General features: G+C 42.6%; 1 protein-coding gene across 1 annotated transcript in view; it reads right to left on the minus strand.

The window, feature by feature from the left end:
- OTOL1 (otolin 1) overlaps window positions 1-13,164 on the minus strand; it is a 46,936-nt gene that overhangs the window by 33,251 nt on the left and 521 nt on the right. The window lies entirely within an intron of this gene.

The raw sequence follows: 13,164 nt of genomic DNA on the forward strand, positions 1-13,164 counted from the left end.
GCGGGGCTTTTCCTGTTTACCTGCCCGCTGCATCCGAGTTCAGATTGCTGTCCAGAGCGGTCAGTGGTGCACTGTGGGATACCGCCCGGAGGCCAATAACGTCAATTTCCGTCCACACTAACCGTAATCCGATATGTTAATATCGAATTTAGCGCTACTCCTCTCATCAGGGTGGAGTACAGAAATCGATTTAAAGAGCCCTTTATATCGATATAAAGGGCATTGTAGTGTGGACGGGTACAGCGTTAAATCGATTTAACGTTCTTTAAATTGATTTAAACGCGTAGTGTAGACCAGGCACAGACAACTATGCTGCACTCATTTGCCGGTAGCAACACTGTACCACAGAAAATATTTGCAATCAAGGTAAACAGTAGCCAGCAGCCTGTTCACCACTTGATTATGAAGGGAATAAAAACAGCATGAAGGTTTTTTTCCTATCAAATAATAACAATTCAATGACAACTTATATTAACAAGCATTTCGTGTCCATTTGTGTTATATTACAGCACTGCATTTGAAAAGAAAAGAACCTAGCAGAAAACTTGTATTATTACCCCTAATTTTCTGGAGATGATGGAGTCTTTAACAAGCAGTGCATTATGAAGTTTTTAATTTTTGTTTTTACTCCAAACTGTCAGAACATTTCTATTCTGGCTGTTGACTCACTGATTCTCACAAACACACAGTTTGCTTTTGGAGTCACACGTCAGCATGGATGTGCACTATGTCCTCCCACATTTGTTGTTAGCTTCACAGATGAAGCTATTAGTGAATAGCTCCACGGGCTCCCCACCTACTGGGGTGAGCCCTACTCTGTGGGTATTTCTAGGGGCAGGAGAAGGGTTATAACTGAATAATTTCCCCACCCTCATGTTCTTATGTGAGATTCATTAGATGGTGGAATAATTCCAGTCCATTGCCTATCTATCCCTATCACAACGGGCACCCTTGTTACAGTCTCCACACAGAGGCCATGCAGTTTTGTTTTTGAAAGAAACTTATTCTACAAAATTCCTAAAATCAAAGGTTGATTTGACTTATGTCACCCAAAGTTCATGATGTTATCAAACTCGTGGAAATTAGACATAACATACAGCTACTTCATTATCACTATGTCCCTCAGGAAACAATTTTAGTAGGATCCCAGTTATATTATTTACTAGGTTTGTTTATTTGAAGAAGAATAATACAAACAAACAAGGGAATATAATTCAAATGTCTCATCCCTTTTCAGATATAAAAATAAGTATCAATTTCCTCTACACTAAATTCTGAAATCACAAACAAGTTCTGTAAAGATTACAGCTTAATCAATACCGCCACATGCTCCTGGGATGGATCAGACAGTACTTGTTTTTTAAATAGCAGTTAGTGTAATTCACAAATTTGTACGTACACGTATATCCTTTGCAATTCAGATCACTTCACAAGACAAAGTGGAGCTATTTTCCTATATCTTTATTTAGATCCTTAATTATAAACCAATGCACTTATGTGATGAAATTATCAAATCTGAGTGAAGTCTTTATCAAGTACATTTAAAACAAGAAGGAAAGAACCCAGATAGGTTAAAATGTGAAGACATTCATGAAGGCAACTATAATATTGTATTTCTCAGGAATCAGAAAAAGGATAGGTTAAAACTTCACTGACCCTGAAAAGGAAGATCAAAAGTAAAATATCTTGAGAAAGTGATTTAATATAGTATAGTCTCCAGTCCAATACAATATAATTTAGTGAGGAGTGGGTAAAACTAGAACCACAGAGAGCTAACATATCTCTGTTTATCATCGGACACAGGTTACATATGGTGTGACAAGTCAGTTGCCAGTGATGGAGTAAATTCACTTCAGTGGGAGAGTGAAGACAATAAATAGGAACAAGTTTGTGAATTCTCCCTTCTTACCTCTCACATCTCAAACCCTACTCCAAACTTTAAAGCATGGGTTTGTTTAGATTCAGATTTCTACTAAATTTTACAAATTAAGGAAAGTATCTACATACAACTGTTATTATACTTGGGTTATGTAAAGTTATTTTCATATATTTTGGTTCCTAGAAAATCCCACAGATGTGGATGGGTGCCAAGTTTTAAGAGATTTTGGATTTAAAATAGGCAATATTTACAAAAGGTAAACACCACGATTACTTACACAGCAGTGCCCTATTAACCAGTACAGGGCAAGTGTTGTTATTTAAGACTCTTTATTCCAATTTTGTTGACTAAGCCAAATATGATCAATTTTCACCTAATTATTACACACAGGAAAGGTCTTTCTATCTCCATACCCCTGCCACTTTCTGCCAGGAAAGCCGGATTTTAATTAAAATTATGAGCCTATATCTTTACTACAGTCCGTGCAGACATCAGTGCTGCCAACTTTCATGGTTTTATCATGAGTTTTGAGATATTTGGTGTTTTTCAGGAAACCACACCTCCTGGAGTCCTGTGACTCTCAGCTTTCATTGAAAAGGTAAGCTTCTAATCGTCATATTGCAGAAAAAGCTTTAAAAGTGAGCCCTAAAGGCTTAAACACAAGAAGGTAAATAAAATACCTCTGAATTTATTATTTTTTAAAATCTCATTATTTTTATGCTAAACTAATGATTTTGGGGGCCTGATTCGTGATCTTTGAACACCTAGAGTTGGCAATACTTAGACATCCAGCAGTTTGATTTGAAGAGATAATAAACAATGTTTGTGGGTTTGATTACAGCAAGCTGTTTCCCCAGCCAGAGAAAGGAAGGAAAGCTCACAACATGGTCAAGCCCTTTTTAAGTTCACTGACTACCACAAAGGTCACAAACACCACAAAATAGACAACTTAGCTGAAAGCACAGCTCATATTCTACAGAGGCCATAGCTGCCTCAACCAGGTTGAGGGAATAGGGGATAAGGAAGGAGGACAAACCCTCCCACTGAGACCTCCTCATACCCAACTTCCTCTTCCTTAAAATACCCCATCCAGCCATACCAGGAGGCAGGGGATCCCTTAACTCTTTCCTGGCTGTTGCGTCTACCTACCAATAAGCACTATGGGTCCAAACCACAACTTCAGATCTGAACCACCACCAGATTTTGTGGATGTTAAAATTCAGATCCCTTGGACCCAGACCCTGACCCTGACCCCTGTTGTTTTTGAAGCTGGATCAAAACATGGAAGAGGCTTGATTTCTGGATGTGGCACAGATGCTATCCTAGATTACATAAGTTTCTTGAAAGATGTCGCAGGAGATTTCAACCCATGATGAAATTGTAGGCTGAAATCTTACCAGTAGAATGAAAACATGAATTATCAGTCACAAAATCTTTGACTGTTTGGTATGACAAAGCTATTTTTCTCTGTTCAGCTAATGAACATGTATGTGTTTCTATATTCATTCCTTGAGATATAGAAATAACTCTCCTCTACCTAATGGAAAAGTGGCAATGCATTCTCACAGATGAACTTGTGATGACATGAAATACTAAATACAAGCTGAATTAATACATAGTAACTAGAATTATGTCCAAACAGTTCAGTGTTCTCCCACTATTAAAAAACAAAATCTATGAAAGGGCACTGTCCTGACATCAGTTTTCATGTCCAGTCTGCTTTGCTTCTGTGGACAATTTCCTTTAGTCCACACACAATTCCCTGTCCAGTAGATGGCAATGTTATCTGTCCAATAGATGGCAATGTTAAACTATCAGACATTGTCTCTTTGTTCAAGTCAGCCTTGTCCTTCACTAGCAAAAGCTATTGTGCTACCCTTATTAAAATGCTGTAATCATTATCTTTTTTAATACTGTGAAATCCAAGCTACTAACTGTTTTGTATCAGAGGGGAAGCCGTGTTAGTCTGGATCTGTAAAAGCAGCAGAGTCCTGTGGCACCTTATAGACTAACAGACGTATTGGAGCATGACCTTCCGTGGGTGAATACCCACTTCGTCGGATGCATGCACCCACGGAAGCTCCTGCTCCAATACGACTGTTAGTCTCTAAGGTGTCACAGGACTCTTTGCTGCTTTTAAAGATATTAGAGTAAATGTGAAAAACAGTCCAATAAACAATGTTAAACAAAATTTAGAAAATCTGGGATTGCGAAGGGGCAAAAAACCCCGACTTCTTGTGAAAGGTACTTGTTTCAATGTTTTTCTTAGCATATGAGCTTAAGTTCAGTTATGTTCGCTAATAGTTTAATGAATATTAAATCAAAGTTGAGTGTAAACAAATGAGCAACTCTTTTTAAAATGAAAGTAAATGTGGCAATGACGCTCAGCAGAGATGTATCAGAGGGGTAGCTGTGTTAGTCTGGATCTGTAAAAAGCGACAAAGAGTCCTGTGGCACCTTATAGACTAACAGACGAATTGGAGCATGAGCTTTCGTAGGTGAATATCCTCATCCGACAAAGTGGGTATTCACCCACGAAAGCTCATGCTCCAACACGTCTGTTAGTCTATAAGGTGCCACAGGACTCTTTGCCGCTTTAACTGTTTTATGAGATAAGTCTTTATAGATCTATACAAGACCAAATTTCATTCAGCATGGATTCTTGTCCTGCTCATTCCCAGAACCATGTTGATAGGCAGTGATGCGGTTTCCCTTACAGTTCATTTTTTTACAGCATAATGATAGAAATGAAATAAGGAAATGGGAATATTTTCCTTTTTCTATGCCACCCACTTCGGATGAAAAACAAGAGTATGATTCGTTATAAAGCAAGATTGTTAGTCAACTTAAACCCAATTTATGTTAACAACGTTGGTTAGTAAGCATACTTTTTATGCTACAACCATAAAACCTTAACTGTAACTATAACATCCTGACACAATAACATCTGTGTGTAGTGCTAAGGACTTGCCGGAAGTCTGGGTAAGTTCTGTTAAAAACAATGGGAGGATACATTTTATATAAAGCGAAGTATCTATAAATGTTTAAAATATTATAAAGCATAGTGATATGAGAAGGAAATTGCCTGATAGAGTGGCATGCAATTTTAGGTCTGGGCTAAAACCCATTGAAGTCAGTGGAAAGACTCTCATTGACTACAATGGATTTTAGATCAGGTCCTTAGTGATAGTGCAAGTTATAAAATTAGCAGTACTGGAAAAAAAGTTCTCTGATTATCTTCAAACAAGGGATAGTATGGGCAGGGGGTAGTATAAGGGGCCTACCATCAATCAAACTAGTCTCTGCCCCTGGGTCTAGACGGACACAAGACCAGAAGCAAAGGCTGTCATGTGACCCCTCTAAGGACTCCTCCCACTGCCCTCTATCAATGAGGATGGGTTTCAGCAACAGAGGACCTCCTCAAGAGGAGATTTGACCAATTGTGGGGAGGTCTGGGACAGGTCACTCTCTCAGAAGAGGGTCATGTGACCCCTCTAAAAGCTCACCCTACCACTCTCTACCAATCAGAGCACAGCACCACCCCCGGAAGTCCCAGCGCCACGCAGAAGAGGCCATTTCATTCCAAGAAAATATGTTTTCGAAATTGTGGAAATGCTGAGAGGAAACATGGACTCCTTCACTATCCCCATGAGAACTTCAGACCCCCATGGAGGAAGCACTACATCAGAAACAGTTCTGAGGAGGAAGAGGGGGTGGCCATGGGGAGCCATTTGGCCCAGCCATTGATGAATACGCTGGAACCCGATCCTGAAACCCAAGCACTCATGAGGCAGCCAACGAGCATGATGGCCTTTCATTGTCCATCCCATGGAGGAAGATGACCACAGCTCATGGGAGTCACCAGTGGACAAGGTGAACAGAAAAACGTCACTCAGGTAAATGAACAGTTAAGAAGTGACTGTTAGGGATGAAGTGTAATGGAGTTAGGAACTGACCTGTGGTTGCATAAATCTTAAAAAAAAAAAAAGCAGTGGGGGCTCACAGTTGTTTCTTTTCTGAAAATCTCTCGACAGCTCAACAATGTCTTTCTAGAGGACTCGGAGGCCCTGGACAGCGTAGCATCAGACAGCGAAGATGAATTGGGCCTGCCTTGTTTTTGCTCAACGTTAATTCAAATCATTGAAGAGGATGCCAAGGACGATGGCTATGTGGAGTTTAGCAGGAGGCTTGGCATAGGACTAACAGAGCCAGTGCCATGTCATGAGCATAAAAAGGTCACGCGTTCTACAGTACGTTTTCTGTTTATGCTGTCCTTAATCACTGCTTTAGGGAAAAGCTTTTTGAAGATTGTGAGGACTGTGTCATAGACGCACCGGCGCAACGGCACCATGACTGTGTGACTCGGACTCCGGAGGATATAAACTGCAAGCTCTGGGACCTGTGTGCTGAACTGAGTTTGGAAAGTTATTAAACACTGTTATTGCCATAGGCAGGGGCGGCAGGTTTGTATAATGTTTGGCAGCGCCCAGAACGGGTCCAAGTCATGCCTTACCCCCAACCCCCACTTCCCTAAGGGTCTGGGAGGAAGTTTGGGTGTGGGAGTGGGGAGGTGTTGGGTTGCATTTGGGTGCAGGCTCTAGGCTGGGGCGGGGGTGGGCTCTGGGAAGGTGTTTGAGTGTGGGGGGTAGGCTCTGGGAGGGAGTTGAGGTATGGGGTCTGGACTGGAGCAGCCAGTTGGGGTGCAGGGGATGGGCTCTGGGAGGGAGCTGGGGTGTGGGGTCTAGGCTGAGGCAGGGGTGCAGGAGGGAGCTGAGGACTGAGGCTGAGGGTTGAGGTGCAGGGGGTGAGGCCTCTGGCTGGGGGCACAGCCTCCAGGGTGGGGCAGGGCTGGGGATGAGGAGCTTGGGGTGCAGACAGACTGCCCCAGGGCTAGGACCAGAGAGGAGGATTCCCCCAATCCTCTCCCCAACTACTGCTTCCACTCACCGTAGCCTCACGGGGGGTGGGGGGTGGGGCTGCCCCTTGCCCAGCCTGGGGCAAAAGAAGTGACTGTGGGCGGGGAGGTGCAGGGTGTCACTACACTCACCCAAGCCCCAGCTACTCAAGTCCAAGAAGCCCCTCACCTCCCCTATGGTGGGTGGGTGCTGGAGGGGGAGGGGGCTGCCATCACAGGTGGCTTCCTCCCCTGCTGCAGCCTGCTGCCCCACACTGTAGCCTCACAGGGTGAGGCTGCCCCTTGCCCTATGGCTGCGGTCTGTGTTGGGGAGTGGGTAGGATCACAGGTTCAGACACTCAAGGAAGTCCCAGCAGTTGCTCAGGTGAGTGAGGTCCAAAGGTCTCTTCCAGTGTCCCCTCCCGGTGGGTACTGGGGAAGGGGAAGGCTGCCAATCATGTGTGCACCTCCTCCCCTCCTCCGGTGCAGCAGCAGCCAGCTGCTTCAGCCTGCTCTTGTGTTGTAGCCTAGCTTTAGGCAGCAGCGCAGGCAAAGGAGAGCAGCACAGAGTGTCAGGGCAGCTGCCTGCTTTTAATCAGGCAGGGATGCTCCGGGGCCCAGGGGAGGAGCACTGAGGGTGGGGGTGGCGCTGGGGGAGAGACCTGGCTCCATACATTGGTGGAGCTGGGCCCCCAGTCCTGAATACTGCTGGAGCCTGGGCACCACGGGCCCATGTAATTCGCCACCGCTGGCCATATTTTATGCTATGCAATGTCTGTGCTTAACTCAAGAATATTTAGCACAAGGGTTGACCTTGGTAAATGCTGTGCAATTCGGTCAAGACCCTAGCAATGTTTTAAAGAAAATGACCAAACCTGCTTACAGCATTATATTGACCGTTTGATCCACACAAAAAGTTACAGAACCCTGCTTAAGAAAAAGATTATTTGTAAGAAATCTAAAAGGATTAAGTTAGAGAATGGTGAGGGGACAAACGTGCGATATAAAACTTGGTAGCTGTAAATAAAAATATCTATTGACAAGGGCTTTGTGACTATCTGTGTTTCTGTTAGAAGATCTGTGTGGCCCTTAAGTAAGATAAAAATTTCAATGGAGCATCTTGGTTTGTTTTCAAGGGGTGTCTGTCTTTTAAATAAAAAATAGTTTGTGAGAAACTAGCTTTTGTGTCTTTGTGTAAAAGAGACCCATTTACAGCAAAACACTGAAATGTGTGTAGTAGAATCGTGTGGGGGAGACCCCAAAAATGTGTTTAAAATAAAAGCCAAAAAAAGGCTTCTGTATAAAACAGATGTTTGAGACGTGTGTCTGAATATAATAGAGCTGACTCACCCTGTTGAGCTGATGGTTTAACTACACCCCCACTGACTAGCCTGGGTGTCTCTATTCAGTCTGTAGATCTAGATGTGATCACCCACCCTTGTTCCTATCAGGGTTAAGGTATTAGTGATCAGTAATTAAGTTTGATGTGTGTACACACCCACAGTAAGAGAGGTAGGTGGGTGCGTGGGGATGGTGAGCTCTGATTAATATTAAATCAAATAAAACCTCAGAAGTTCGTAGACACTATTGGACAGTTTAAATATAACCCAGGAGTTGGTAGAACTCTATTGGACAGTTTAAATAAAACCTTAGGAGTTGGTTGAATGCTATGGGTCACTCTTTCTAACGACTCAAAGTCATTAAAATAATATATTTACAAAAATAAACAAGGGTCTAACCCAAAACTGAAATGTTTCAAGGGTTCACAAACCTCCACCATACTTTTATAGAACAAGCATTAGCTCTAAAAACATTTAAAACTACAGGTATTCGTGCGGTGTTTACTATGCTTGTTGTACATCCATTTTATTTTTTAAAAAACCCAAAACTTTAAGCATGAAAGAAACATGTTTAAAAAAAAAAAAAGACATTCACTGATATCAGTAACATTAAGGACTGTTGTGTATGGTGATTTACTATTCAATACTGGAAGAAGGCCTTATAGTGCTCTGTTTTTTCATTAAAACAGGAAAAATTATTGTAAGTTACAAAAAAATAGCCAAAAGCAGCCCAGATGTGCAGACAACTTAATTCCCCCACTCCTCAGATCACAAAAGGGAACATTTTTGGAGGGGGGTGCCTACATTAAATATCTATTAATTCAGAGTTTTAGTGATTAAATCAACCTGCTAACTACAGACTTTGAAACAAAGAGTTAGGATGGTATAAAAACCTCAGTTTTTTGGAGGCGATCATCTTTTATCTTGAACATAATAGCTGCAAGACTGCAAGAGGAGGTATGTTGTTTGTTTTAACTCTGAAAATATATATTATATAATGTCACTCTTTGTCTATGCAGTCCTTACTAAATAAGGGTATTATCTTTATTGCAGTGTGTAGCATGGAAACAGCAACTTCAAAATGCTTTTCACCAGGGCCAGCTAAACCCCATTTTTAACTCTAGTTGTGCTTAATACTGTTAAATTAAAAAACAGCAGGTATAACACAGATTGCATAGGGATTTGATGCAATTGGGGAATAATACTATCAAAAAAAAATTCTTGTTTTTTAACCCAAAGGTCCAAATACACATGGGGGGAAAAAAGAGCAGCCATGTGTCAGCACCCCTTTGCCCTGTGGTGGAAGGTAACTTTCTGCAACTGGCTTTTAAAAGCTTGTGTGGTTTTAATTTTTTTTATTAATTTTAATGTTAAAATTATGAATAAGGGGTCTGTGCAAGACATAGGTGTGGGTTTGGTTTTTTTAAAATATATGGTTGCAAATGGTTGATTTGGTGTGTTTCAAACTAACAGGGTTTTTTACTCTGAAAAATGTGATGTGTTTTAAAAGTGGGTGGTTTGTCTTTTTAAAATTAGTTTTAATGTTTAAATTGTTGGTGATTCAGGAGGCCTATACTACAGATAAGTGGGGCGGGGGATTACAGGATTTTGTTTCAAAATGGTTTGGCTTTTACTCTGCAAAATGTGATGTGTTTTTAAAATGGGTTGTTTTAAAATTAGTGTTTAAATTGTTGGTGATTTAGGGGGCCTATGCAAGATATAGTTATGGTGGGGGATTTAAAAACATGTTTTATTGCACAATTTGTTTTTGGGTGCATGGTGGAAACATGTGCTTGTATTAAAAAATGTCTAGGTTTTAGAGAAACATTAGTGGTAGAAATAAGCCAAAATCTGTGTTTGTTGTACATACTGAAATGGATTATTTTGTTTTAAAGCTATGACTTTTTAAATAGAAAAACACCCTAATGAGTATCTTATTTTTTAAGTTTACAAGACAGTTTCATGTGTTTTATAATAATGTTGTCTGTTCCACAGTACAGTCAAAACATGACAGATCCTTAGATCAGAGGGTAAACAAGCTCAAAAGAAAAGGGAAAGAGACAGCTGAAAAAGAAAATTCACCAGCATCAACGGCTGATGGATGGATGAAGCCCAGTAAATGTATTTTGCTTATTGATTTGGTAATTTTATGAAGTTTTGTATTTTAAGCAAATACATAGGTGTGGGTGAGAAAGATGGGTAAAGTTTTGTAATATGTTTATTTGATGCTAAATTGGAACACGTTCACAAACCCAAAGCATGTGCTTTAGGGGTTACGAACGTTACAGTGGCCCTACTGGGTCAGACCAAAGGTCTATCTACCCCAGAATCCTGTCTTCCAACAGTGATCAGTGCCAGATGCCCCATAGGGAATGAATAGAACAGATAATCATCAAGTGATCTATCCCGTCGCTCATTCCCAGCTTCTGTCAAACAGAGGCTAGGGACACCATCCCTACCCATCCTGGCTAATAGCCATAGATGGACCTATCCTCCATGAATTTATCTAGTTCTTTTTTGAACTCTGTTATGGTCTTGGCCTTCCCAACATCCTCTGCCAAGGAGTTCCACAGGTTGACTGTGCGTTGTATGAAGAAATACTTCCTTTTGTTTGTTTTAAATCTGCTGCCTATTAATTTCATTTGGTGACCCCTAGTTCCTGTGTTATGAGAAGTAGTAAACAACATTTCTTTGTCTACTTTCTCTACACCAGTCATGATTTTGTAGACCTCTATCATATCTTCCCTTAGCCGTGTCTTTTCCAAGCTGAAAAGTCTCAGTCTTATTAATGTGTCCCCATATGCCAGTCGTTCCATATTCCTAATCATTTTTGTTGCCCTTTTATCGGGTGGGGAATTACAGGTAGTCCCCTACTTTCTAGACCAGAGGTGAGCAAACTACAGCCCATGAGCCACATCCAGCCCACGGGACCATCCTGCCTGGCCCCTGAGCTCCCGGCCCCTCCTCCTTTGTCCCCCTTTCCCCGCACTCATGCTGCTGCACAGGCAGCACTCTTGCAGTGGGACTGTAAGCTCCTGCCAAGCAGAGCAGCAGCGTGTCTGTCTCCAGCCGGGCAGCACAGCTGCCAGACATGCTGCTCTGAGCGGCCTGGTAAGCGAGTCAGGGGGTTGGATAAGGGGCAGGGGGTTCAGGGGGGCAGTCGGGACAGGGAGCAGGGGGAGGTTGGATGGGGCGGAGGTTCTGGGGGGCGGTCAGGGGATGGGGGGTTTGGATAGGCGTGGGAGTCCTGGGAGGCCTGTCAGGGAGCAGGGGGAGTGGATAGGGGCTGGGCCAGTCACGGGACAAGGAGCCGTGGAGATTGGATGGGTCGGGGATTCTGAGGGGGGCAGTCGGGGGCAGGAAGTGAGAGGAGGCAGATAGGGGACGGAGGCCAGGCTGTTTGGAGAGGCACAGCCTTCCCTACTTGGCCCTCCATACAGTTTTGCAATCCCAATGTGGCCCTCGGGCCAAAACATTTGCCCACCCCTATTCTAGACTGTTATGCCATCGTTAACAGGGTATGCACAGCCTTTGAGTTTAACGGGTGTTTCTTCCATGACTGTGTCACCTGTTATTATGAAAAAGCACAGAACCCTAGGACAGGGACAACTTTTGGGTTTCTTCATTACAAGATGTAGCTCAAGACCGACTATCTGAAAAGACCTGGTTTTGTAGTGAGGACCCTCTGGGAGCATGAGAGGGAGGTGATGATAGAAAGACAGGGAGCCTGCAGATCTCTGAAACAAAGCCCAGCTGCCTCAGCCTCTTATGCCTACGGATCTCTTTTTAGGGGGAAGACTAATGCTATCTGCCTATATTACAAACCTAACCCTAGTGAAGAAATCCACTATTATGATTTTACCAGCCTGTACCCTTTCGTAACAAAAACCAAAGAATACCCTATCAGACACCCCTATACAGTTCATGACAAATTTGAACCCCTTGGAAATGATTTTGGAATTGTGAAAGTTAAAGTGTACCCCCACAAGGCCTCTTTTTCACATTGTTACCTGTCAGACTGAGTGGCAAACTTATGTTTCCGCTACGCCGAACCTGTGTGGAAATTGAGCAACGGGAAACGTGCAACCATACTGATGAGGAGACGGCCATTCTGGTGCATGGTGGAATTGAACATGGCCATAGCGAAGGGGTACATAGTGGCTAAAAATCTATGAAATCTGGCATTTTGAAGAAAAATCTGAAACTTTCTTCAGAGTAAATAAAATTACACCTCCACCACAAACAAAAGGCTTCAGGGTATCCCAGCTAGTGCACAGATGAAGAAAAACAAAATAAGTATGTTAATGATTTCTACCAGAAAGAAGGCATGCGTTTACACCAACACGAGATGATGTTGAAGCCCGCTAAGTGCCAAATCGCTGAACTGTTTTTAAATTCTCTGTGGGGTAAATTCGGTCAAAGCCACAAACCTACCCAATACCAGCATCGTGAGAGACCCTGACAAACTCTTTCAGTAGCTGTTTTCCCCCAATTACAAGGTTTCATCCTGTAAGTTTATCAATGATGAAACAGGATGCATTTGGAACAGTGTCTTGGAAGCATGCAAAAGACCACTACTGGCAACACCAACGTCTTCATAGCCTGTTTCACCACTGCTTATGCCCGCTTAGAACAATACAACCTGCTAGACAGGCTGCAAGAGCGGTGCCTGTACCATGACACTGACTCAGTGATATTTGTGAAAAGGGAGGGTGACTGGAATCCCCCTCTGAGGGATTATTTAGGGGACCTCACAAGCAAGATCCCACCAGATCAACACATCACCGAGTCAGCCGGCCCAAAAACATACAGGTACAAGCTGTCAGGAGGAAAGATCTGTATGAAAGTCAAAGGGATTACTCTGAATGTAGCAAACTGTGAAAAGATCAACTTTGACAGTTTGAAAGATCTAGTCCTGGACTATAGTGGAGACCATTAGGGACTCTAAGCTGGTTCACTCTTCCATTTTGACCTTTTCCAGATTTTCCTCTTGATACCTGTGTCTCAGACACGAGCAAAAACAGCTGATGCATGATAGATTTACTCCCACA

This window comes from Chelonoidis abingdonii, chromosome 8, assembly GCF_003597395.2.
Source record: "Chelonoidis abingdonii isolate Lonesome George chromosome 8, CheloAbing_2.0, whole genome shotgun sequence".
Classification (NCBI taxonomy): Eukaryota; Metazoa; Chordata; order Testudines; family Testudinidae; genus Chelonoidis; species Chelonoidis abingdonii.